This window comes from Alligator mississippiensis, chromosome 11 (assembly GCF_030867095.1).
Source record: "Alligator mississippiensis isolate rAllMis1 chromosome 11, rAllMis1, whole genome shotgun sequence".
Taxonomy (NCBI): Eukaryota; Metazoa; Chordata; order Crocodylia; family Alligatoridae; genus Alligator; species Alligator mississippiensis.
Genome location: NC_081834.1, coordinates 14,517,197 through 14,540,399, shown reverse-complemented (window position 1 = coordinate 14,540,399; position 23,203 = coordinate 14,517,197). Strand labels below are relative to the sequence as shown.

Here is a 23,203-nt window from a genome sequence, read left to right as displayed (position 1 = left end):
ACAGCTCAAGAACTTGAAGCCAGCTTGATCTGTGTTTGCCAAGCAAATCCAAAATGTCATTGCATCATTCTTTCTCCCTCACCTGTTTATCTTCCCCAAGAAGCTGTGATCCTTTGAGTGTGTTAAAACCGTGTGGGATAAAGAACTATCTTTATCTAAGGATGCGCCTTGACATGTTACACAAGCATTTATACTTAAGAGCTCAAGAGGCAATGAGCCAGCAGCAAAGATCTCACCTGAAGATAAAACAAGGTTAGGAAGGTCAGCCAAACCTAAACTGCTTTCTTGAAGAAAGCGGTTTTGTAGTGTGGGAGGGATGTATGGGGCAGCCCCTCTAAAAAACAAAGCACTGACCCCCAACAGAAGTAGTAGGAGTTTTTCTATCACTGGCAAAAGCAAGAGGAGCGCCAGTAAAAAGTCAAGGTTAACTCCATCCTCTGAGATCCGCTCACTTGAGACATGCTGAGGAACCATCAACGAAGCAAAGCTGCAAATAAGCCCTACAGGAAAAAGGTGCGGCAAGAGGATATGGAATAAACACAGATTAGATCTCACTGGAGATTGCAGCTTTTCCCCTGCATCCTTGCTGGTAAAGCCTCCAAAATTACAGACATAACAACACTGCGAGTAAAATGGCTGCATTTCCACTTGAATGGAGCAGACAAGAGCCTCCTCCTTCCAGCGTGGAAATAAAACTCATGAGCAATACAATGGAAGCTTTGCAAAGGAAACAACAAAACACAAAACAGAGAACGGGACCAAGAGAAGAGAAAAGCGGATGGATGGTGCAGCTGTCAGGACGAAAGCTCCTGCAAGCACGCACGGAGCGGCCGGCACGAGTTGAAATGGCCACGCTACTTCTTACAGCCCATCGTGAGCAGGAAAGCGAAGAGTTGCAGTCCTACCCGTGTCGTGCGCGTGGGAAAGCTGAACACCATCTACCAGGGGGCCGGCAACTTTAATAAGCCACCGGCTTATCTTTGTTGCCCAGCTGCGGGGAGGGCCTGGTGCTGTCGGCACAGCAAGTGCAGAAACCACCTAAACCGGGGGAGGGTGGGGAGAAGAGGAAGCAGAAACCCCATCCGGGCCAAGCCCACAATAACTTCAGCCCACGGCGGCTCAGTCGTCCCTCCAGGGAAATGGGCGCGCCTGACACAGTCGCCACGAGCCGGCGGGGGGCCTGCGGAGCGGAGGAGCAGGCCGGAGGCGCGAGGCAGCAGCAGCCCACGGCCCGGCGGGACGCCACGGGCACGGGGGGCTGGGGACAAGCCCGCGGGGCCCGCGCTCCACGTCACGTTTACGGCGCCATCCGCCCCACGCGCGCCATAAAAGTACCGGCGGCCACAGCGCAAGCCGCCATCCAGTCCCGACAAGGAGCCTCACCCGCCGCCCCCGAGAGCGCCCCTCACCTGGGGCCTCGCGCTGCTCCACCAACAGCTCCCATCGGTGTGCGCTCAGCTTCGCTATCCGCTCCGCCGCCTCCCCGCCCTTAGCAACGGCCCGCGAGCGCCGATTGGACGCTGCTCCACGCCACTCGTCCCGCCGGCGGCCTCCGATTGGCCGAGAGGCGGGCCCAAGGGGAGGAAGGTGCATAGGGACGCTCACGCCCTAGAGCGGCCTGGCGATTGGCGGGTTATGACGCAGTGGGGCGGGCCCCGCGGGTTCCATTGGCGGCCGCCCGCTGCCTGTCACGGGGGGGGAGTGCCCGGCCTTGGCCTTTGTGACTGGAGGGGGCGGGGCTGCACCGCCCCTCCCCCACCCGCGCCCCCGGCCTGGGCTCCACGTGGGCGGGGCCTGGCAGAGCCGCCCCGGGCACCTGGAGAGGTCCATACAGGGCCCGGCGCCGGCCCTGGGAGGAAGGCGGTGCTGAGCCCTGCTCTAGCGTCCTTGGGCAGCAGCAGCGTTGCTTGCAGCCCACGTGGGCTCTGAAGTGACCCTGCTGCTCCCTAATCCACGAGGTGCTTGGGGGAGGTGCTGGGCTGCAGACCCTGTCAGGCCTGTCCAGCTTCCCCCTCCCAGGCCCAGCCCGGAGCATACCCCTCTGGCTGCTAGAGACGGAGCAGAGTGATGCGGTGCCAGAAAGCAGCGCAGGCAGGAGCGGGGCGCAGTGTCCCGGCCTCCGCCTCCTCCCACCCCCCATCTCAGCTCAGCTGCAAGCACCCCGCTGCTCCCCAGCTTGCTCACTCTCCCAGGTACTTTATAACAGCTTTCAAATCCTACTTTGTGTCCACGCAGGCATTTCCACCAGCGCTTCTTCCAGCACTGATTATGCCTCAAAGAGACTGGTCATGATTATTATTTCCGAGAGAGGTGCGGATAGGGGAAGGTCACAAGGAGACACTAATAGCAGCAGTATTGGCTCTCTCAATGCTGCCCTACAATCACCAGACTGCCCCCCACCTATTAGGCTGATTTAGAGAAAGGGAGAGCCACAGCTTCAGCTGTCGCCTAATAAAGATCATTTGCATCTGAACCACGTGCACATATACTGTGTAGACTACTGGGTGTCTGTTTTAAGGATGGACACCCAGTAAGAAGCCAGTGACTTCTTAGCGCTTGCTTTTCAAATTAATCCTGCCCTTACAGATTTCCCTTTACAGTTGCTCAAGCAGTAAGAGTAGAAGTAAGAGTGGAAGCAGCAGCCTAAATGTGGCTCTCACAACCACTGGCTTTTTAACCAGTGTGACCAGTGTTACAGATCGTGTATCTGTGCTAATGCTTCCAACAACACTGAGACCAATGGGATGCCATGGAGAGCATATTTTTGAAAATCCTTAATGTAGCCCCATAACATTTGTGTCTCATCTTACCTATCTGTAAAACGGGGATAATACACTTACCTCCCTTTTGGCAACATTATTAGAAGTGCTAGAATGGTTATCATTTGTAATATGGCTTGCAGTATCCAGGTAGACTGCAGACGTGTTAGAACTGCTCAATATTAAATCAGTATCAAGTTGTAAGACTTGTCATAAGCAGAATAAAAACTGTTCAAATGGCCTGTACAGACAGGGAAGCTGGTTCTTTCCTGTGCATTTGAGTCATGTATGCTTACAAAGGAGTCACACTTGCTTTGCTGCTTGTTCCTGACACACACCAATATTTACTCACTTGAGGTCCTGCTGGTGATTTTTCTTTCTCATGCATCGACAACAGAATTGACCATTGAATTCAGATTTCAGGAACATTATTGCTGGTGATGATAAAGATAAAAGCCGGAAGAGTCCACCTGGTTTTCTAATCCCTAGTGGAACTGGTTGCAACAGCCGTTGGCAAAATCCGCTTTGAATATATAAACAGAGGTCTGAATATCTAGAGGTCTGAGGGAAAACAAATAGAGAGGCCCACAATGTGTCGTTTATAAATCACTGCTCTGATTATAACCTACAACTCCCGACAACCGTTAGATTCCTAACAGTATGGTCTGCTCCCAGCTCAGTGAATGTCACAGTCACTGCATAATTAGATGGAAAAATCCACTCCTCCAATTTCAGACATTTTTCTTCCTTTGTTTAGGTCTAGTATAAGTGCTCCATGTGCTCAAGAAGCTAGTCACATTTTCCAGCGGTTGTGTATCCGGAGGAATGACTAAGTCCCAAGGACTGAGTCACTGTAAAGAAAAGTGCTTCTGGCACAGAAAGGGAATTGCTCCAGTGAAAAGGTCAGAATAAAAAAAAACCCAACCCCAGCGATATCTCGGAGGTTTCCCATGTCAATAGTGAGATACGCCTTTCTTGCCGACTGCCCAAACCCACAGTACTTACTCAAATCAGCCACCGATTTAGCTACTGCTTGTACTGTGAAAACAACCAGGATTTATAAAGGCATTAAACTCAGTTATGTTCCAATTAGATTTGGTTTGGTTTGGTCTGGCCTGTGTAGCTAGAGTCAAGTTATATAGATAACCAGGTGAAAAAAATGGGCTTCAAGTATTGGCTGTGTTGGACTTTAATCCATCTTTGAAAACAGTGTTTGGATTCTAGGCATAAAGGATCCCAGCCAAATTAATTCCAAGCATGGTTTGGCTGGTCCCTGTGGACAGGGGCAAACTGCTTGACAAACATCTTCACAAAACAAGTGAAGTCCTTGAGCAGCCCCAAATCTGTGAAGATCCTGCCAAGTGAAGCCCAGATACTATGATGATGCCTTCTCTCACATAAACATGCAACAGCCCGTGTATACACATTTATGACATGACAAAATACCCCTCCTGGCAAACCCCCCACTTCACTGCACCCGCTTCTCCTGCTGCAAGGAGAATGAAAGCAAATGCATGGCAGATGTTAGTCACATTGTTTAATGCACTGCTGAAGGAAATGAGATATTACAGAACTGAGGGCCCAGCTAGAACAGAACAGAGACAGAGTATAGATGCTGGGAAAGTAGGAGCCAAATGACAGGCCTGATTGGGTTAGTATAGGCAAATGCAGGGATTAGCTTTATTTTTGCTACAGGCAATGGAGAGTTTTCTGAAAGGGATATTACTGGGAAGGGAGGAACCTGATCATGGAGTTTCCCTCTGGATTTCAAAGGAAAAAGGCACAGCATTACCCTGCAGTGCAGGAAAACAAGGAATGGGAGGGAGACAAAATGTGGTTGAAGGCCAACTGGGTGCTAAAATGGCCCCACGGCTCATGTGGGTTGAGGATCTCTCCCTCCCTGCCCTGGCGTGCGCCATTCACTAAGACCAAGCTCTTGCGGTGATTAGCACAGTGCTGCCCCAGCCTCCGTTCTGAGATGCACGGCTGGTGGAGCAGCCTGGCCAGGAGCCAAGGGTGAGTCTGCAGCTTGCCACATAGGGCTCATGCTCCGGAAGTGTCATCTGAGGAGCAGTAGCTTAAAAACATCTCGTAAAGGCAGAGCGAGTGAGCATGGTGTTTGATTTCCAGGCAGCCTCTGCCCCATGCCAGCAGCTGTGTGCTTCTGACTTTCCTGCTGAGGGGGCAGAAGGCTGTTTTGGAATTCAGTGCTCAGGAGGTGATGGGTGCCCTTCTCTTTGCTGATCATCAGCCCTGGCATTTACCTTGCACAAGAACCCAAAGCACTGGCGACGTGTAGGGGTGCACGTGGGTGCATGTGCACCCCCCCTGAGATTGGCAGTGCACTCCCTGCAAAAAGCGCTGCCGACACTGCCGGCAGTTGCTGACCACTGGTCAGCACTTGCCACCCCTTGCGCCGCTGACAGCGCTGCAGCCACCTGCGGGAGCTCACTGGTCACCGCTGCCATGCTTCCACCGCTGCCAGCACGGCCGCCACCTGCGGGAGCTTGCTGTATTTCCCCAGCCTCCGGGGGCATGAGGTGTTCATGACCCAAACTATGCACTGGAAACTGGGTGCATATGGGAAACGCTGGGCTTGACCATACTTGCCTTGCACTTCGTGTAGACATTTACCCCCAGGCCAAGGCATGGACACAAAGGCCAGAATTCTGCTCTTGACACCCACATTGCACAGATATGAATGAATCAAACCCAAGAGAATCTGGCCCAAAGCTAGATAGGGAGACAGAGCCAGCTAGCCAGAGTTACGTAAGGCTGAGAGGACCAAACTTTTTTATTCTTCGCCACCCTGTCTCCTCTGACTGTTGCTGCCATGAGGAATGTTTCTTTCTTTTCTTGAACAAGGGAAGATCACATTTTTTCAGACTCCTTCCTATTCAGCAAGCCCACTTCTCAGGGACAGGTCCCCAGTGAATGCACCCCTCTTGCCTTTTCACTAATTCTTGGAGTCCCTCACAGCCTCCATGGAAATGTGGAAATGTAAAACTCAGTAAGCGTGGCAGAAGTAGAACAGAACATTTTTTTTTTTCTGATGACAGGGACCAGGTTGCCAACTGGAAGCAAAACATAGTGCCTGTCAGTGCCATGCAAACCACACCAAAAAGGGCTATGAAAATGGAAAGAAATTCAAAGGAAATGATTTTTCCTCCCTGGAGCATTTTGCCTGCTTTGCAGTGAGAGCACGATACTCATACACAGGTGAGGGACTGGAGTACAAACCAGCCCCGCTGCTGAGGAATTTGAGGACTCTTTGTTCCCTGTGCATTTTATTTAATGTGCCCAGGAACTTGCTGGACACCTGGAAGATCTATAAGCAGTCCACTTCTGTCCCACAGAGCCACCACTCAGATGTGACACAGAGCAGGAGAGGCAACATACAGATCACTTGGCCTATCCCCTGGTTCCCCTCCTTTTTCCTCCTCTTCCCTGCTCTAGCCTTTTCAGTGCCAGCCCATAATTTCCTTTCACCAGTTGCTCATTGCCTGGCTCCAACCTGCCACCCTCGTCTTGACCCCAGACCTCCCATCCATTAATACAGCAGAAGATTCCTTAGTTATGTAGTTATTCCTTAGTTCTGGCTTCTTTACTATTCCTTCCATCCAGGAAGAGCACAGACCAACTGCAGATGCTTCCTCAGCCTGTCAAAGGATGCTTGTGCCTGAAAGCTTGCAAAGATTTTTTCCAACTATTTGAGTTGGTCTAATAAAAGATATCAGATTTACCCCACAAAAAACCTTGTCTGCCTTAGTTATGTAACCCATTTGCCAACCCCCTACTTCAGTGATTTTCAACCACAGTGCTGCAGCTGTTAGCAGCGTTAGGTGTGCGGCCATGATTCACAAGATGAACCCAGAGATTTCAAATAAGAAACCATAGTGTTAAAAAAATCTGACTTCTTGTTGTCTTTCAAAGTTCTTGGCAACAGAAAAAATGGCTGTATTATTTTTTCAAAGTTAAAAACTGAATGAAAACTAAGCTGGCATTTTCTGAGGGGTAGGTGCCTTGAGTCTAAAGAGATTAAGAACCACTCACATACTCCCAACCCTGTTAGGATGCCCCCCTGTGATGGGATAGCTTCATTGCACATACCAGGGCTTCTCGCATCCGACATTCCCCTTTCCCCCACAAACCACCTGTGTGGTATCCTTCTATTCCCCTCCATCCTCTCCTCTTTCCCTTCTGCCAGGCACTCTGTATGCTCTGGATCTCCCTTTGCTCAGCCTACAGGTCAGCTTCCCCAGGCACTGCTCACTGGGCCTCCTGTAGGAATCAATCTTTCTGGGGAAAGTATGATGGGGTGTGGCTTTCTCAAAGGGCTTCTCTCTGTAAAAAGAGCTAGGGGGGGCTGCAGCTGTGTTTTCTGGTATGGAAGGTTTAAAGGTGGGACCAGGTGCCCCTGATTTCTTGGCTCTGTGGGAGGTAGGCGCCCAGCTCCTGGAGCCCATGGCTGCTTAACAAATCCATAAAGAACATTACTAATGTATTGCATTACAGAGCATTACTCTGTAACAGGAATAAGTCAAATGCTTTGGGGTAATCAGGCTCAGTTAATTTTCTGGCTTCTCTCTCTATTACAATAAAAGAGGTGTTTGCTCCCAACCCTGCCTTGAGGGAAGGCACTACAAAAATCATTAGCTGCACAGGGATTCTGCTCAGGTGGATCTCCTCATCATGCAGTCCAGATCTTGCACAGCTTGCAATGGAAGAAGACATGGACCAGGGATGGGGAAGGCATGTAGCTTGCAGGCCAATTCAGCCAACACTCATTCACACTGATCTCAACTTGCAGGTCTCTTGACCCAGACACTTTATTTGCCTTCACAACAGCCTTTCTTTCAGTTCCAAGCCAGAACCACCCAACATCTGACATCCAGCTCTCTCACATGGGCTGTGCACCCTTAATTATAAGCTTAGCTAATGATGCGTGCCCTAGAGACACATGCTGAGGTCTAATGTGCACCAGGTGCTATTTGATGTACAAGAAGACACCTGCATTCACAGTGAGAAATACAATGCATATGGAATTGAAGACAAGGGGGTGGTAGGAAGAGGCAGATAGTTTGGGTGGGAGGAAACTCAGTAAACCTCTAGGGAAAGGAGAAAGCTTTGGAAATAAAGAAGTACCTGGTAAAGACAGAGAGATCTGTGGTTCTCCTGGCCTACTTCCAAAATGTCACGTTGAGTAAAGAGAATTATTTATCTCCTGTTCAGTTCCAAGAGGCCTATCTGGCACTTGTCACAGTGGGTGGCCAGGAGTTTGGGGTTACTGTGATTATTTGGAAGCCAAAAGACAAGACTGTTAGGGCCAACTTTCTAAAGTGATTAGTTTTTAAACCTTTTTATTATGGAAGAGTTGCCATATAAAGCATGGTGAACAGTGAGGCAGGATGGATCTTCAGTTCTGCATGCGGGAGAAGTTCAATGCAACCTACTTCTGGAAGTGCTGCTAGTTAGTCTATATTAATACATAGAAATAATCACCCTCCCATACCAACAGTTCCATCAACACCCAGCAGGGGGCAGAACAGCCCTCCTAGGGGATCTCATCAAACTCTATGCCAAGAAGTAATGCAGACAAGCACCTGCATTATTGCTAACCTCACCTGCATTTGTTTGAGTTATAGTCAGTAGGGTTGCCAACTCTATTTGCATCTATTCCAGGAGGTTTCAGAACGTCAACATGCCCATGACACACAACATGAATGTACCTGCATGCCTGCGTATATCAGTCAGGGATTATGGTGCATAGACTTTACGTTTGGAAGGCAAATGCATGTTACTATTATGTTTTAAAAACCCACTGGACTACTGTAAAAATTGGGTTCAACATTTACTGTTTATTTTAATGAATGCCCTATCATTATGTCCCTGGTGATGCTCAGCAGTCTCTTGGAGATTTATATCTAATTCCTGGAGACTCCAGGGCAGTCCTGGAGGGTTGGCAACCCTAATAGTCAGCCTTAACCAAACTCTGCTGCCTGCCTGTGTCACCACTGGGTTAATGCATACAACGTTCGGGTGAAATAAATGACAGAGGTGACCATGAACTCAATGAGATTGTAGGGTGATGATGCTAGTTTTGCTTAGGTTATACTTGTTTATAAAGCTGACCCTGCAGGCCATTTGGAAATGACATCTGGAAATTAACACAGTTCCTAATCCTACAAATGTTAGAACCCAGCTAGCTCTGTGCTAACTGTTTCTTGTTCTTCACCCTGATACAACTTCTGGAGGGTGAATAACCTGGGAATAGCAAGGCTGAGGATACTCAGATTTAAATGTGTCACGGCTGAGACAGGATCTTCTCAAGGTGGAACATCAGGTTTGGAATTCATTCCAAGGAGAGATGAGGCTGGATCACCAATCTCTAGGGCACAATGTCAAACTTATCACCTTTGAGAAGTCTTCTCCTGAGAGCTCAGGTGCGGGGACACTGTACTGATGCACTTCTCCTAAGAGCATCAGAACTGCATCAGAATAATTGTGTAACCGATTCTTCTTATTAAGCAGGATTCATTTATGAGTATGGAAGTTTTTGTTGTTCTGCTTGTATGAAATCAATACACTTCTTACCAGCTGTAGTAAACGTTATGGTGATGGGCACCTTAGAAACTCAGTGATTCACAGGGCAGGTTCTCTGAGAAATCTGGCAATCTTTTCACATGTGAAGTGAGGGTGTGAGAGAAATGTGGCAGTTCCTACAAAAAAAAGCACCATTTTCCTCATTTTTATCAGTGTGGAGTTCACACCCCAGGTTTTGATGATCAGTGTTCTTGTCACTGAAGCGAGACTAGACTTTTAACAGTTTCTTTGGCTCTGTTTTCCTGAACAGGGACTGGGATATCCCACTTACCAGAGGTAGGAGCAATCTTGGGGATAGCTCTATCAAGCCTTCAGTCAGTGCAGATGTAGTTAGGGATCTTCTGGAAGGGCTAGACATTTTTAAATTTGCAGGTCCAGATGCCCTCCACCCAAGGCTGTTGAGGGAGCTGGCAGGGGTCATCGCGGAGCCTTTGGCCCGGCTGTATGAGCATTCGTGGTCATCTGGCCAGGTGCCGGGGGATTGGAAACTGGCTAATGTGGTCCCTATTTTTAAGAAGGGGAGGAAGGAGGACCCAAGTAATTATAGGCCTGTAAGCCTCACCTCGGTGCTCGGGAAGCTCTTGGAGTGGATCATCAAGGAGCACATCTGTGTGGGGCCTGCAGGGGAGATCATGCTCAGGGGCAATCAGCATGGGTTCACCAAAGGCAGGTCCTGCCTGACCAACCTGATTGCCTTTTACGACCAAGTAACTAAATCCTTGGATGATGGTGTTGCCGTGGACATAGTCTTTCTAGACTTTAAGAAGACCTTTGACACTGTCTCTCACCCCATCCTCATCAATAAATTAAGTGACTGCGGCATCGATGCCTGCACAGTTGGATGGGTAAAAAATTGGCTGATGGGGCGCACCCAGAGAGTAGTGGTGGACGGGTTGTACTCAACCTGGCGAGATGTGAGCAGTGGGGTGCCCCAGGGCTTGGTCCTTGGGCCAGCACTGTTTAACATCTTCATCAGTGACTTGAACGAGGGGCTGGAAAGCATGCTGTCCAAGTTTGCTGATGACACTAAGATGTGGGGCGAGGTGGACACAGTTGAAGGGAGAGAGAGACTGCAGCTAGATTTAGACAGACTACAAAAGTGGGCAGACGAGAATAGGAGGGATTCAACGTAGACAAATGCAGGGTGCTGCACCTTGGGAGAAGGAATCCACAGCACACATACAGGCTGGGGAGTTCCCTTCTTGAAAGCACAGAGGTGGAAAGGGATCTCGGAGTCATTATTGACTCCAAGATGAACATGAGCTGCCAATGCCAGACTTCAGCCAGCAAGGCCAGCCATACCTTGTCATGCATCCAAAGGTGCATCTCAAGCCGGTCCAGAGAGGTGATACTCCCCCTCTATGCGACTTTGGTCAGGCCGCAGTTGGAGTACTGCGTCCAGTACTGGGCGCCGCACTTCAAAAGGGAAGTGGCCAGCCTGGAGAGGGTTCAGAGGAGGGCCACCCGCTTGGTGAGAGGGCAGCAGGACAGGTCCTACAAGGAGACACTGAGGCACCTGAACCTGTTCAGCCTCAGCAAGAGGAGGCTGAGGGGGGACCTGGTGGCTGCCTACAAGCTCATCAGGGTGGATCAACAGCAAATAGGCAGAGCTCTTTTCTCCCCAGCACCACCTGGGGTGATGAGGAACAATAGTCATAAGCTGATGGAGAATAGGTTTAGGTTGGAGATCAGAAGGCAATATTTTACAGTTAGGGTGGCCAAAATCTGGAACCAGCTTCCCAGGGAGGTGGTCCTCGCCCCTACCTTGGGCAAATTCAGGAGGAGGTTGGACGATCACCTGTCTGGGGTCTTGTGAACCCAGCATTCATTCCTGCCTGTGGCAGGGGGTCAGGCTAGATGATCTGTTCAGGTCTGTCCTGACCCTAGCTACTATGAAACTATGAAACTTGCCGTTCCTTGAGCTTCAGGCATTTGAGGAAGTCTCAAATTCTGGCCTTTTCTATACTTCCTCCCTTCACTTCCAGAAGTTCTGGCAGCAAACAGCAGCTACCAACAGAGTATATGCACTCCTCAGTGCTTCCGGAGTCTTTGTGTGGCTCCGCTCAACACAGAGCAATTTAGGGGTGTGCGAAACGGCACCGTTCCATTTTGCATTGAGTTTCAACAGTTCGGGGGAATAGTGTTTCATCTGGAATTTCATTCTGAGTCAAAACAGCTGTTCCGTTCCATTTCCTTGAAACAGAAAGGCTGTTTTGATGCTGTTTAGAGTTTCACTGAGGATGGGAAGTCAGACCAGCTGGGTTGACTTCCTATCCCCAGCTCTACATCACACCGGGGTGGGAGGCAGCCCAGCTGGGCTGTTTCCTTGGGTCCTGTGCTACATTGGTCTGGGGGTGGAGGTCGGGCCAGCTGGGCTGCTTCCTGGGGCCCCATGCTACATTGGTCCGAGGTGGGAGGCAGCTTAGCTGGGGCCCTGTGCTACATCGCTGGGCTGCCCCCCACCCCCAGACTAATGTAGTGCGGGGCCCCGGGAGGCAGCCCAGGTGGGCTGTTTCCTGCCTCTGGACCAATGTACCACAGGGCCCTGGAAAGCAGCCCAGCTTTGAAATGTTTTGACCAGCCTCATTTTGTTTCGAGGCTATTTTGACCGCCTTTGTTTTGTTCCAATTTTGCTGTTTTGACCTTGAAATTGGTTGAAACAGTGTTGGAACAGAACGGCTGGCAAAATTTCGCACAGCCCTACAGAGCATGCCCTGGGAAGACCCTAGCTACTGAAAAGACCAGGCCAGCCAGCAGAAGGCATGGCAGTGTGTACATGTGCCTTCTGCTGGCTGCTGGGTGGCAGCAGAAGCCTTAGTTTGCTTGGCAGAAAGGGAGTTCCTCTACCAGCAGAAAGGAGCGTAGATTAACTATAGAGGAGCTGTGTATGTGAATGCACTCAAGGCTTTGCAAGCAAAACGTTGCATAGTAGACTAGGCCCCCATAACTAAGTAGGGAGAGCAAGTGCCCTAGTGAGTGCTAGGGGGTGCTGTGCTGCAGGAGATGGCCACGGTGACCCGGTTAGCTGCACTCTGCTGCTGAGCCAGTATTGAGCTAAAACTCCAAAGCAGGTCATCTGCTGCAGATGCTGTCTTTGAGTTGAGAGTGAAATCCAAGCTTCTGGTCAACTGTCATCACTAAATATCCTCAAGTGTAGGAATCCACATTTTAGGACCTGGAGGATATCACTGTCACTATCCTGGTCTATTCTGCATTATGGGGGGAAGGGAGAAACAAATGCAATGGAGGATCTGGGGAGGAAGCAATAGACATTAGAGGGGAGACAGGAACCAAAAGAGGAAGAAGCAAAAGAATGGAAAAAAAAACCAGTAGAAAACCCAAGTGGAAAGACCAAAAAGAAGACAAGAGAAACCGGGGGGGGGGGGGGGGGGGATGTGAGAGAAAGAGAAACAGAGAAAATTAGAATGGGAAGAAAGGAGTAGAGAATAGAAGAATGGGAAAAGAAGATAGAAATACAGAAAACTGTTGATTCTTGCCCTCCAGTAAGGGCCACAGACATGTTAAACAATGAATAGGGCTATTCCTATGCAGAACACGCAGCAAGGATAGTTTCTTGCTATAAGCCCTGCCTGCCAACCTTAGGTGAGGCTGAATAGTCAGTTCCCTCAGTTACCTTAACAATCTGCTCCTGTTTACCCAGTCCAGGTGGCTTATCTTAGAGGCACCAGGTCTACCAGAGACAAGGACAGATATCACAGGCAAGGAAGGGTGTGGGGAGGAAAATGCAAGACAAAAAATGCAGACATATCCAAAATATAAGGAAGTGTAGAAAGACACTTCCTTCATTATTAGGGGTCATAAATAATGTTTTCCCCGAAAGTAAGAAAGAGAGATAGTACCTGACCATCAGAGAAAGGAGAGAGAAAAAATCATGCTTCATGGCAACACGATGACAGATCTGGTCTGGACACAGGGGAATCAGAACCAACCACAGTGTGTGATCCTGTCCAGGGTGTGCTGTGCCCATCTCTGACGGATCCAGAAAGCTCTGTCCTTTCTTTATACTAAGGGATATCTGTACAGCTTGGCATGCCAGTGAAGTCTCATTGGATCTAACTGAATCATACATAGTGGGCATGTCTACATGTGCAATTAATACATCTGAATTTTCTTCACAGAAAATACAGGCTCATTAAAGTGCCCCAGTTGGGAGCAAATAGCGCCTGACAGGAACAGCCCAGTCCAGGGCTTCTCCTGCCCTGCTCTGTCCCTCTGCAGTAGCCAGGGGGAGATCTAGGCTCCCCGGGTGTCAGCCTGGGGGCTGACAGAGGGCATAGGGGTCTGTCTCAATCCCCACATAGGGGAGAGAGCTATACGTGCTCAGCAAGGATGCTGCCTGCCAGTCATGGGGGATTGGGACTAGGATACTGCAGTCCCAGCTGCCGAGGCAGCTCTCCCCACCACATGGGGATCAGAACGGATCCCCACCTGGCAGAGAAACAGCTGCCCCTGTAGCTAGCACAGCTCTCTCTCCCTCCTCTCCCTCCCACACACCAGGGCTTAGCCAGGCAGCAGCGGGCCCCTGCTGCTTGGACCGACTGGAAACAAATTGCTCCCAGTCAGCATCTACACGTGCAGTACTGCTCACTAGCTAATGCACCATTAGTCTAGTACCTGTATTTCCTGGTACAAGCAAATGACGCATTAGCCTAATTTACTGTGCACTATGTCCTGTGCACATGTAGACTGTGACGTTTTACTGTGCATTAGATTAGTCCAATAAGCAATAAAGCACCTTGTGTAGATGTGCCCAGTGTAACCTAGAGATATAACTGGGCAGTTCTGCCTCTGGGTAGTGGTGGCACACATACAGCAGCTCCAGCTGGTCTGTAACTGGGAGCAATTTGCTTCCAGTCAGCCCAGGAAGTAAGAGGCCTGCTGCTGCCTGGCTAAGACCTGATACAGGCCGAGGGGGAGCTGTACTGGCTGTAGGGGCAGTTCTCTCCCTGCCACATGGGGATTGGGAGAGCTGTCCTGGAAGCTGGGACTGCTTTGTCCCCAGCCACGTGGAGATCAGGTCAGGACCCAATCTCCATATGGCTGGAGAGCCATCTGCTCTCAGTGGGGATGCTGCCTGCCAGCCATGCAGGGATTGGGAGAACAGTCCCGATTTCCATGTGGCTGGGATGCAGAAGTCCTGGCTGCTGGGACAGCTCTCCCCAGCCCTGGGGAGATCTGGACCAGTCCTTATGCCCACTGTCAGCCCTGGGATGGCACTTGGGGGAGCCGGGATCTCCCCCTGGCAGCTGCAAAGAGGCAGAGCAGGGCAGGAGCAGCCTTGGAGTGAATTGGTCCCTTTGGGGGCAGATTTCTTCCCAAGGGGCTCATATTCACATGTGTGCAGGGGCACAGTTTAATGCCCCTGAATTTTCTACAAAGAAAGTTCAGATACAGTAATTGCACATGTAAATGTGTCCACTGTGTCACAGAGATTTCCTTGCTGCTCTCATAGCATTTACTCTACTAATACTTAGAGGAAATGCTGCTTTCATTCTTGGCGTGTTAACTCTGCAATTAAAGGTCAAAAGGAAAAACAGTTAGCCTAGGAAGCTGGCAAAAACTAAATACATACTCTGGAGTGAAACAAGTAATTCATTTTTTTTTTTTTAAAGGAAAATTTTTCATTTTCCAAGTCAAATCAGCTAAATCAATTCCAAATCTGTGAGTCATTCAAGAACCAAATGTGGCCCTACTACCTGCAAAAATCCTCCACTCCTGCCTAGGGCTTCAGATGCTTCTAAATCCTTTAGAGGTCATCCTATATGCAGGCCCAAGCCCGAAAGCTTGGGGCTCAGATGCCCCCAAGTTTGGCTGGCCCTTGGCCATATGGCTGCAGGAGCAAGCTAGGGAGGAGTCTCCCATTTCCATAAAGTTGGCTTGTAGCAGAGATCCTCCTGCTGGAAACTGGCCAGCAGGAAGCTTACTATGAGGCTGTCAAAGGGAGTCCTGTCCACAAGCAGATAAAGGTGCAACCCTTCACTACACAGGACTATTTTAATTGTATTACCTCAGTCAGGGTACTTCCCCGCCACCATCATAGTCATGGTGTTTCCCGTGCTTTACCTGGCAATAACTAAACTATTTATGTTAATTGTGCTATTAGCATCAGGCCAATGGCTGAGACCAGCACAGTCTTACTCAACATGTCTGGTCCTTGGATAGTTACATGCTGATTTTACTATCAAAGGGCTATCACAATGCATAACCATCAGTGAGAGTTAGTTGCAGAATATTACAGGAAGTCAGTGATAAAGCTGGGTCTATTTAACTGCTCCAAGAGCCATCAGGAAGATGAATAATAGTTGGAATTTACAGAAGTTATTGAACATGAGGAAGCTGTAGACACAAGTAAGGATAGAGCAATAACACCAAAGCACCTAGAGTGGGTGTGATCTGGACAGAGGAATCTAGCATAATCTTTCCAATGCAGATGGAATTTGCCATGAGTAAGCCGTTCACCAGAATGATTGTTTTCAGTTGTGACTCCCTGCATCAATCGCTGAATGTAATCCAGCCCTGGGGCAGTCAGGCTGTTGGCTGTATCAGCCAAAATTGCAGTGGAGACCAGACTTGGGTGTTTTCATCCTTTTTGTCACTGTCTGTACTGTGGTTTCCATCACTGCTGCCATTAGTGGAGCTGTATATGGAGAATTACAGCCCCTAGATTTCCTTATGTCAATAAAGTCTGAGGTGGGACAAACTAATTATCCCAGTGGAGGCTGCCCTTTGAGAAGAATGTGGCATGCTTTCAGGGGTTTGTGAGGTCTGCCAGAGAAAAACAGAATGGAATCAGGGAAGCAATGTTGAAGCCGAATGCCAGGATAAAGTTTCCTGGTAGCGAGACAGAATTGCTCACTTGGGACATTTACGATGAGGCTGAAGAACAAACCTAGTTTAGAAAATACACCCAAGGGAACAGTTTTGCAGAAGCCCCCAGGAGCTGGGCCCCAGTTGGGCTTTTCTATTTCTCATTCTCATGAAACAGGTTTCACTTCTCCTAGCTCTGTGGAACTGATACAAGATCGGGATGACTAGCTAGATCCACACATCAGAGCTGTTTGCTGAGATCCTATGAAGGATTCTTTATTCCCAGAGATGAAATAGGTGGTAGAAGAGCCCAGGCAGGAACTGCAGTGATAGCAGCTACAAAATCCCTCTTCTGCTTTCTAAACTGGATGCTTTGAATGCAGTAAAACCCTCCACCGCTTACATGGCACATTGTACCTTTTGATGCACTTTACAAACATACGGAACCTGATATATGTATTTCCCTTCCCGCTCATCACCATAATGCCTCTGTCCCACCTGTTACCTGTCAACTCTGTGTTCCTGAAGGAGCCCTGGCACCCAGCTTCCTGGACTTACAAAGGACTTATTTGATTTCCCCCTCCACCTCTTCCTCCCTGTTGCCCAAACGGTTAGTTTTCGTGCCCCCAGAGGCTTTTCCGATCCACCTCAAGGAGAGAGTTACACACACTTAGGCTGGGTTCATTTCAAATTTATTGTTTGAGCAAACAAGATCGACAAGGGGGCTAGTAGCCCAAAGCCAAGTCGACCCCCGGTCTTTGTCCGAGGGTTTTTTTATAGCTTACCTAAACAAAGAACTGTAACGTGTTATGCAGTTATTGGCTGTCTTACAGCTTCTACAAGCTTCTACTGTTTCATCTAAGTTTCCGCAAGACATTAAAGTTTCCATGGTTATATCTAAGTTTCCACAGGAAGTTTGGGTTTTCATGCTATGCTTAACTTATTATGGGTTATGTTATAGCACCTGTGTGTTTGTAACAGGGGGGTCTGTGATAAACTTAATATCCTCTAGCAACCCCTTATCTTAGGTCTTCAATCTATGTGCAGAAACTAATGCAGAAGCCATTTGCAAGCCATGTCGAATACAGAAGCATTTTGCAAAAAGGCATTATGTTTAAATTCAATCATTATGTAAACTTTAATGTATTTGTACCACATCCCCACCCCCCACCTCATCTAACCAGAACTAAGCAGAAGAAAAGTTTAATAGGCATTTTGGGCTGTACATTCCCTGGTCCCACTATGGGAGGCCTATTTAAATTTGATTGACTAAAGCTCGGTTGCTGGATTAGGGAATGCTGAGGCAAGAGTCCAAGTCAGAGGGGGTATGGGCAACATTTGAACAATGGTTAAGGGTTCATCACAGCATCCAGCCCATTGAAGCCCTGACCACATACTTTTCCCGGGATGACTGGCGGAAGTCCTCCCCACAAAGTTTATGAACACTCCAAGCAATCCTCTTAAGTCTGTTAAAAGACTACAGTAAAATCTGAGAGCCATGCTAAGCTGAGGCTTATTCACAACAGGTAAAATACAAAACACTGATGCTGACTTCACAGTGCAAGCATAGCTAGGCCATCTAAGAATGTCCCTTCCAGTATATTCATAATAATTTCAAGCTGGCTCCTAGGTGTCTGGTTACTCCTTAAAACTTAATGTTTTTCCTGGTTGTTAATCAGTTTCTTGAGATGCTCAAAACCAGATAACCCCTTGTCACTGAAAAAGGTAATTAATTTAAATGTAAACTGTTTATATAACAGGATTTTCCCTGTCACTTTTGGCTTGGGACCCTCTTGATTTACACAATTAAAAGGATGCTTTGAAGAGGCTTAACTAAGGGTATAAGAAAGCTGTAAAAGTAGCAAACAGTGTGCTTCAAGAGAGAGAAATCTCTCTGATATCATCCTCTGTTGTTCTCAAGAAGCTGGGAGAAACAGATCACCTCCCTTCAAAGATCATGCTGAGAACTTTGCTTGTCAGCAGATCACCTGAGTGCCTTGAAACGGGGAGATCCCAGCTCTCACACTCTCTCTTTCTCTCTCTCTTTTTCTCTCTAGGCATAGCTTTCTGAACCTGAATTGTGTTAGTTAAGCTTGAGCTAGGTTTCCCCAAATACTCAATAAAACCAGGGTAATATTGTAATTGTTTTATTTGTTTTCCCTTGCTTGTCTATTACTACTAGTACCATTATACATTTCCTATACTTAGCAATAAATAACTTCTATAGTCAAACTGGTGGTAACTGGGTATATTTTTCTTTCTCCACTTCCCTTCCCCACTTGCTCTGCAGCAACGCTTCTTTTACCTAAGCTAAAGATCCCTGTAAAGCCCAGAAATACTGTGGGGTCTGCTCATCAAGAGGCTACCACTACTAGGACAGTTAGGGCAAAAGATTGGGACTTGCTGAGTTTGAGACACATAAGGGAATCAGCTTGTATAGGCTGATTGACCCAGTTTGGCTCAGACGTGCCCTAATGAACTGAATGCTGGCCCTGGAGGGTGTCAGCTGGACATCCAGCTGGATTCAGGGGGATTCTGCTCACCTGTGTGCTTGTGTCTGACTGCATTTTATTTTTACTTTAATGAACTAATTCCTGGCATATAAGGGTGTCAGCCTGTCCATGCTGATCAACCCAGCTGGGTCAGGTGTGTCACGTTAATCTCTGTATGTGTGTGTATTTGACTGATTTAGTGACTGGAGGAACCCAGCCCCACTGAAACTGAGTCCTGCAAGATAGCTCTACTGGGGATAAGGACTTGCAGAAGGGAGAGATACAGCTCTGTATAGAAACACAAGTAACACAAGCAGCACATTGCTAGAATTACAAGGACCCTAAAAATGTATTCTTAATAAATGAGCGCACCCCAAAGTGATGGGCAAATATGGTAACACACCCTCCCTCATTACCTAATAAGTAGCTGACAATCCCTGTTCAGGCCCTGTCCAAGGCTGTCTGCTCTTGATGCTTGCACATGGATTTTATTTGGGACACATGCCTGGCTTGGGGCTTGTTGTTTTCCTTTTGAGGAAAGGAGGAGTCATGCAGGAAGAGAAAATGAGCCACTGTGGCGACTCCTATGAATGTGGGAGCCTGATACATGGTGGGGATGCCAGGCTAGCTCCTGCTGTGGTTTCCAGTCCTTGCAACTATGTGGATCTGGGAAGCTGAAGCCAGCAAGGCAGGAAGCTGTACAGAAGGAGCTAGAACTGTGTGCCAAAGAAAAGGAGCAGAGGGCTTGTCTGTAACCTATGCAAACGCGACTCTAGGTGCTTTTTTGTGTTGAGAACAGATGGCCTGGGGCATTCTCACAAGATGGTCCTCCATGGCCCTCCACTGCTCCTGGGGGTACCAGCAGAGCCCTGTGGATGCCTCCCATTGGGCTTCATGGGAATCAGCTCTATGAACTTTAGGAGGAAAACACTACTGAGAAAGACCAGTCCTCTCAGGCAATGGTCTTCCCTGTCATGCCCTTTGAAACTGCTTCAGATATCTGCATGTACCTGGGTCCAAGCCCATGGGACACACCTGGCACCATGCATGCAAAGCTACCTTTGGCCCTACGTGTTGTAGGGGAAAAGGAAGGAGTGGGCTAACTTTACTCCCAAGTCAAGCCCAGTCAGCCTATAGTGTGTGAGTGTGTGAGTGAGAGAGAGAGAGAGATCTTAGTAGGCTTGCATTTAATAGAAAATTGACTGGCCTCAGTCACAGCTGGCTCTGGATGTGGCTACAGAAGTGCTTCTTAACAGTGCACCATGTGCTTTTAAAATACTATTTGAATAAAGGGTCCAGAAGTTCCATGGACTCATAGTAGAGATTATATCTTTTATTAGATCAACAGGATTTTTGCAAAAAAAATTCTTTAATTGCAAGCTTTTGGGCACAACCACCCTTCGTCAGGCATTGGAGAAAAGATAGTAAAAGTTCTCCTGGGTAGAAATGAATCTTTTTGAAAAAAATCTTGTTGGTCTAATAAAAGATATCATCTCTACTATGAGTCCTGATTGCCTTTTCCTCTAGACTAATACAGCTACAACCTGGATACCAGAAGCTCCATGGCATCTGGCTGGCAGGGGAAATACCATGACCACCCAGGTGTTTTTTACCATGAGCATGGTGGTGGCAGGGGAAATACCCTGACCAAGGTAATGCACTTAAAATGGCACTGTGTAGTGGAGGGTTGCACCCTTGTCTGCTTACAGACAGGTCTCTCTATGAGAGCCTTATAGTTAGCTTCCCACTGGCCAGATTCCTGTGGGAGGATTTTGGCTACATGATGACATTATGGAAATGGGAGATTTCTCCGCAGCTTGCTCCTGTGCCATATGGCTGAAGGCAAGTGAGACTTGAGAGCATCTGAACTCCAAGCTTCCGGGGTTGGGCCTGCACATAGGATGTCCACCAAAGGATTTGAAAACATCTGAAGCCCCAGGCTGGGGTGGAGGATGTTTGTTGGTAGTAGGGCCACATACAATTCTTGAATGACTCATGGATTTGGAATTGATTTTGGCTGATTTGACTTGGGACATGAAAAATTTTCCTTAAAAAAAAAGAAAAGATCTGGCCTTGCTGGCTGGGTCCCAATGGCTGCAATTGACTGGGAGGCTCCAACAGAGGCTGGGGGACAAACTCCTTCTAATTAAGCTCATGGATACAGAGATGAAAGGGGAACTGGGAAGTGATCATGCCCAGGCATGGGCAGGAGCCTGGCTCCTGTTCCCAGGGCTAAGAGGGAAGCGAAGGGAGAGGGAAGGGAGGGAAGAGCAAAAGAGCAGCCTCCCTTCTTGAAGCAACTGCCTTTTCTCTCCCAACAGGTAGGACAGGTTTCTGTGAACTCTGTGGAAAGCATGTCCCTGCTCATTAGCATTGGTTAATCTTATTCAATATTTACACTGTGTTAGCTCTAAGAGGCGACGGCTGAGAACAGGGCCCTTTGGTACAGACAGAGTAAAAGACAATCTTGGTCCAGGAGAGTTTGATTTGTGTCGCTCTGGGGAGAAGGTGGAAAACTCCCAATTAAATCTCAACAGGTAGGGCCTGACAGTAAGAATAGAGGCTTCTCAGCCCTTCCCCAGCCGTGGAGGGTCTCTCTGAGCAAACACATCACAAGACAGCCGGAAAAGTCTTCTGATGCCTCAGGATGGGAGGGCATTGCATCACTAAGCTGTTTTGCGGAGTCCTCCTGTGCTGCCCCACTGCTTGACACAGCAAGTCTGCTCAGGGGATTAAAGATGAAAGAGGACTGCATTTGGATGCCACTGAGCCTCCCAGAATGCAATTTGGTGGCGTGCAAGCACCCAGAAGGAAGAATAGAGCAGGAAGTGTAGGTGGCACTGAGATATTTGGCAAAAGGAACAGCCATCAAGTGTGCAAGTCTTGGAAAGGGCACTCACTGATCCACAAAAGTGAACTTTACTGCAGGACAGTGATGCCTGGGAGCTCCTATACACCCGTGCCAGCTGGACAAGGTGCCAGAATCACTTCTGCTCCTCTGAGCAGGATACTGTGGCAACGGGACCAGAATTTACCCTTTGCCCTCATTTCTGTGTTATCAAATTCAATACCGTGGATGAAAGGTGTTATTTTGTGTTCAGTCCCAAAGTGTGGCAAGAGATTCCCTGAAAGGAACAAAAGAACAATAGCTTATCTGTCTACATGCTCTGTATTTGAGCAGCTTTAAGTCACTGATCCTTGTTAATCGATAACGCGTTTCTATTGTCCATTTTTCTCTCTAGTTCAATTTGCTACTAATGGACTGCTGATATGGTATGTGCTAATGGAGGAAGAATGGCATAGTGGGTCAGGCACATGCCTAGGGACAGGTTCTGTTCCTTGCTTTCCTCTTCTTTCCTGTGTGACCTTGGAGGAGTCACTTCATCTCTTTGTGCTTCAATTCCCTATCTGGAAAATGGGGCTAATAGCACTGCCCTGCCCCCCAGGGATCCTGTGAGGATAAATCCATTCCAGATTGCAAGGCACTCAGACCCTTCACTCAGGAGGGTTACTTACATAAAAGTACTTTGAATACAAGTACGTTAGATACAGTAGGTCCAAATTGAAAATCATCTTGTTTTCTTGAGGCTAGAGCTGGTGGCATGAAATCAAGCCTCCTCTCAGGTCCGAGGTGATCTGCATTGTAAATTGGGCATGGTCAGGTAACTGCATGGCACTTCGCTATCCTCCTTGCAATGTGGGAATATTGCTGCTTTACTTACTTGACAGAGGAATGGAGGAATGGAGGGTTGCAAAGTGCTTTCCCTGTGCTAAATCTGGACACTATTGCCCTTCAGTGTCCAGATGTATACAGATGCTCCTGAACTTCCTAGTTACCTAAATGTTACTGCTTTCAAACACTCTGGGTTCATGATGACCCTTATGGTTGTGGGAAAAGAGAAGTTATGAAGTTGTCTTTTAGGTGGGTAGGAAATATGTGGGAGAAGAGGTTGCCAAAAATTTCAAACATGCTGTGAATGTTTCATATGGCCATAAGAAGTCACAAGGTGGGATTCAGATTGGCCAGTGACTACAGCAAGGAAGAGGAGGCAGCTAAACAAGTGACTGATCACAGATACCAGCCTGGTTATCCTGTCAGAAGGATTTAGGAAGAGGCTAGGGATTAATCCTCCTGAGACTGTTATAGATTATCCTGCTCTGTGCACTCCCCCCACCAAGTAACAGGCACGTGTCTTACTATAGGAAGCTTAATTCTGTAGCACTGGGAAATCTCTCTGGGACACAAATAATGGGTTATACAATACAGTCCTTATTCTGCCACTCTGACCTCCTCTTCTATGCAGGGCTTACAGCCAGCTGCGAGGATGTAGTCTGCTTCAGACACACACAGTGAGCATTGGGGAGGCCTTCCCTGGGGACTGAATGCTGCAGAAGTTACGGGTGCAATGTGTACAATGGTTTAACAGGGTTCAGAGGACATGGCAGTGGCACTGGTTTGCAGACCAAAAGCAATTTGGCCAATCCCAGCATTTGAGCTTTTACTAGGCAAGTGGCAAATAA

At 48.2% G+C, this 23,203-nt stretch overlaps 1 protein-coding gene across 1 annotated transcript in view; it reads right to left on the bottom strand.

Moving 5' to 3' along the window:
• The window catches only part of ABHD2 (abhydrolase domain containing 2, acylglycerol lipase), a 62,964-nt gene extending 61,458 nt beyond the window's left edge, over positions 1-1,506 (bottom strand). Inside the window, exon 1 of the mRNA XM_006263810.4 lies at positions 1,410-1,506. The gene's annotated coding sequence lies outside the window, so the exon portion shown is untranslated. The remainder of the gene's footprint in view (positions 1-1,409) is intronic.
• Between the last annotated feature and the right edge of the window lie 21,697 nt (positions 1,507-23,203).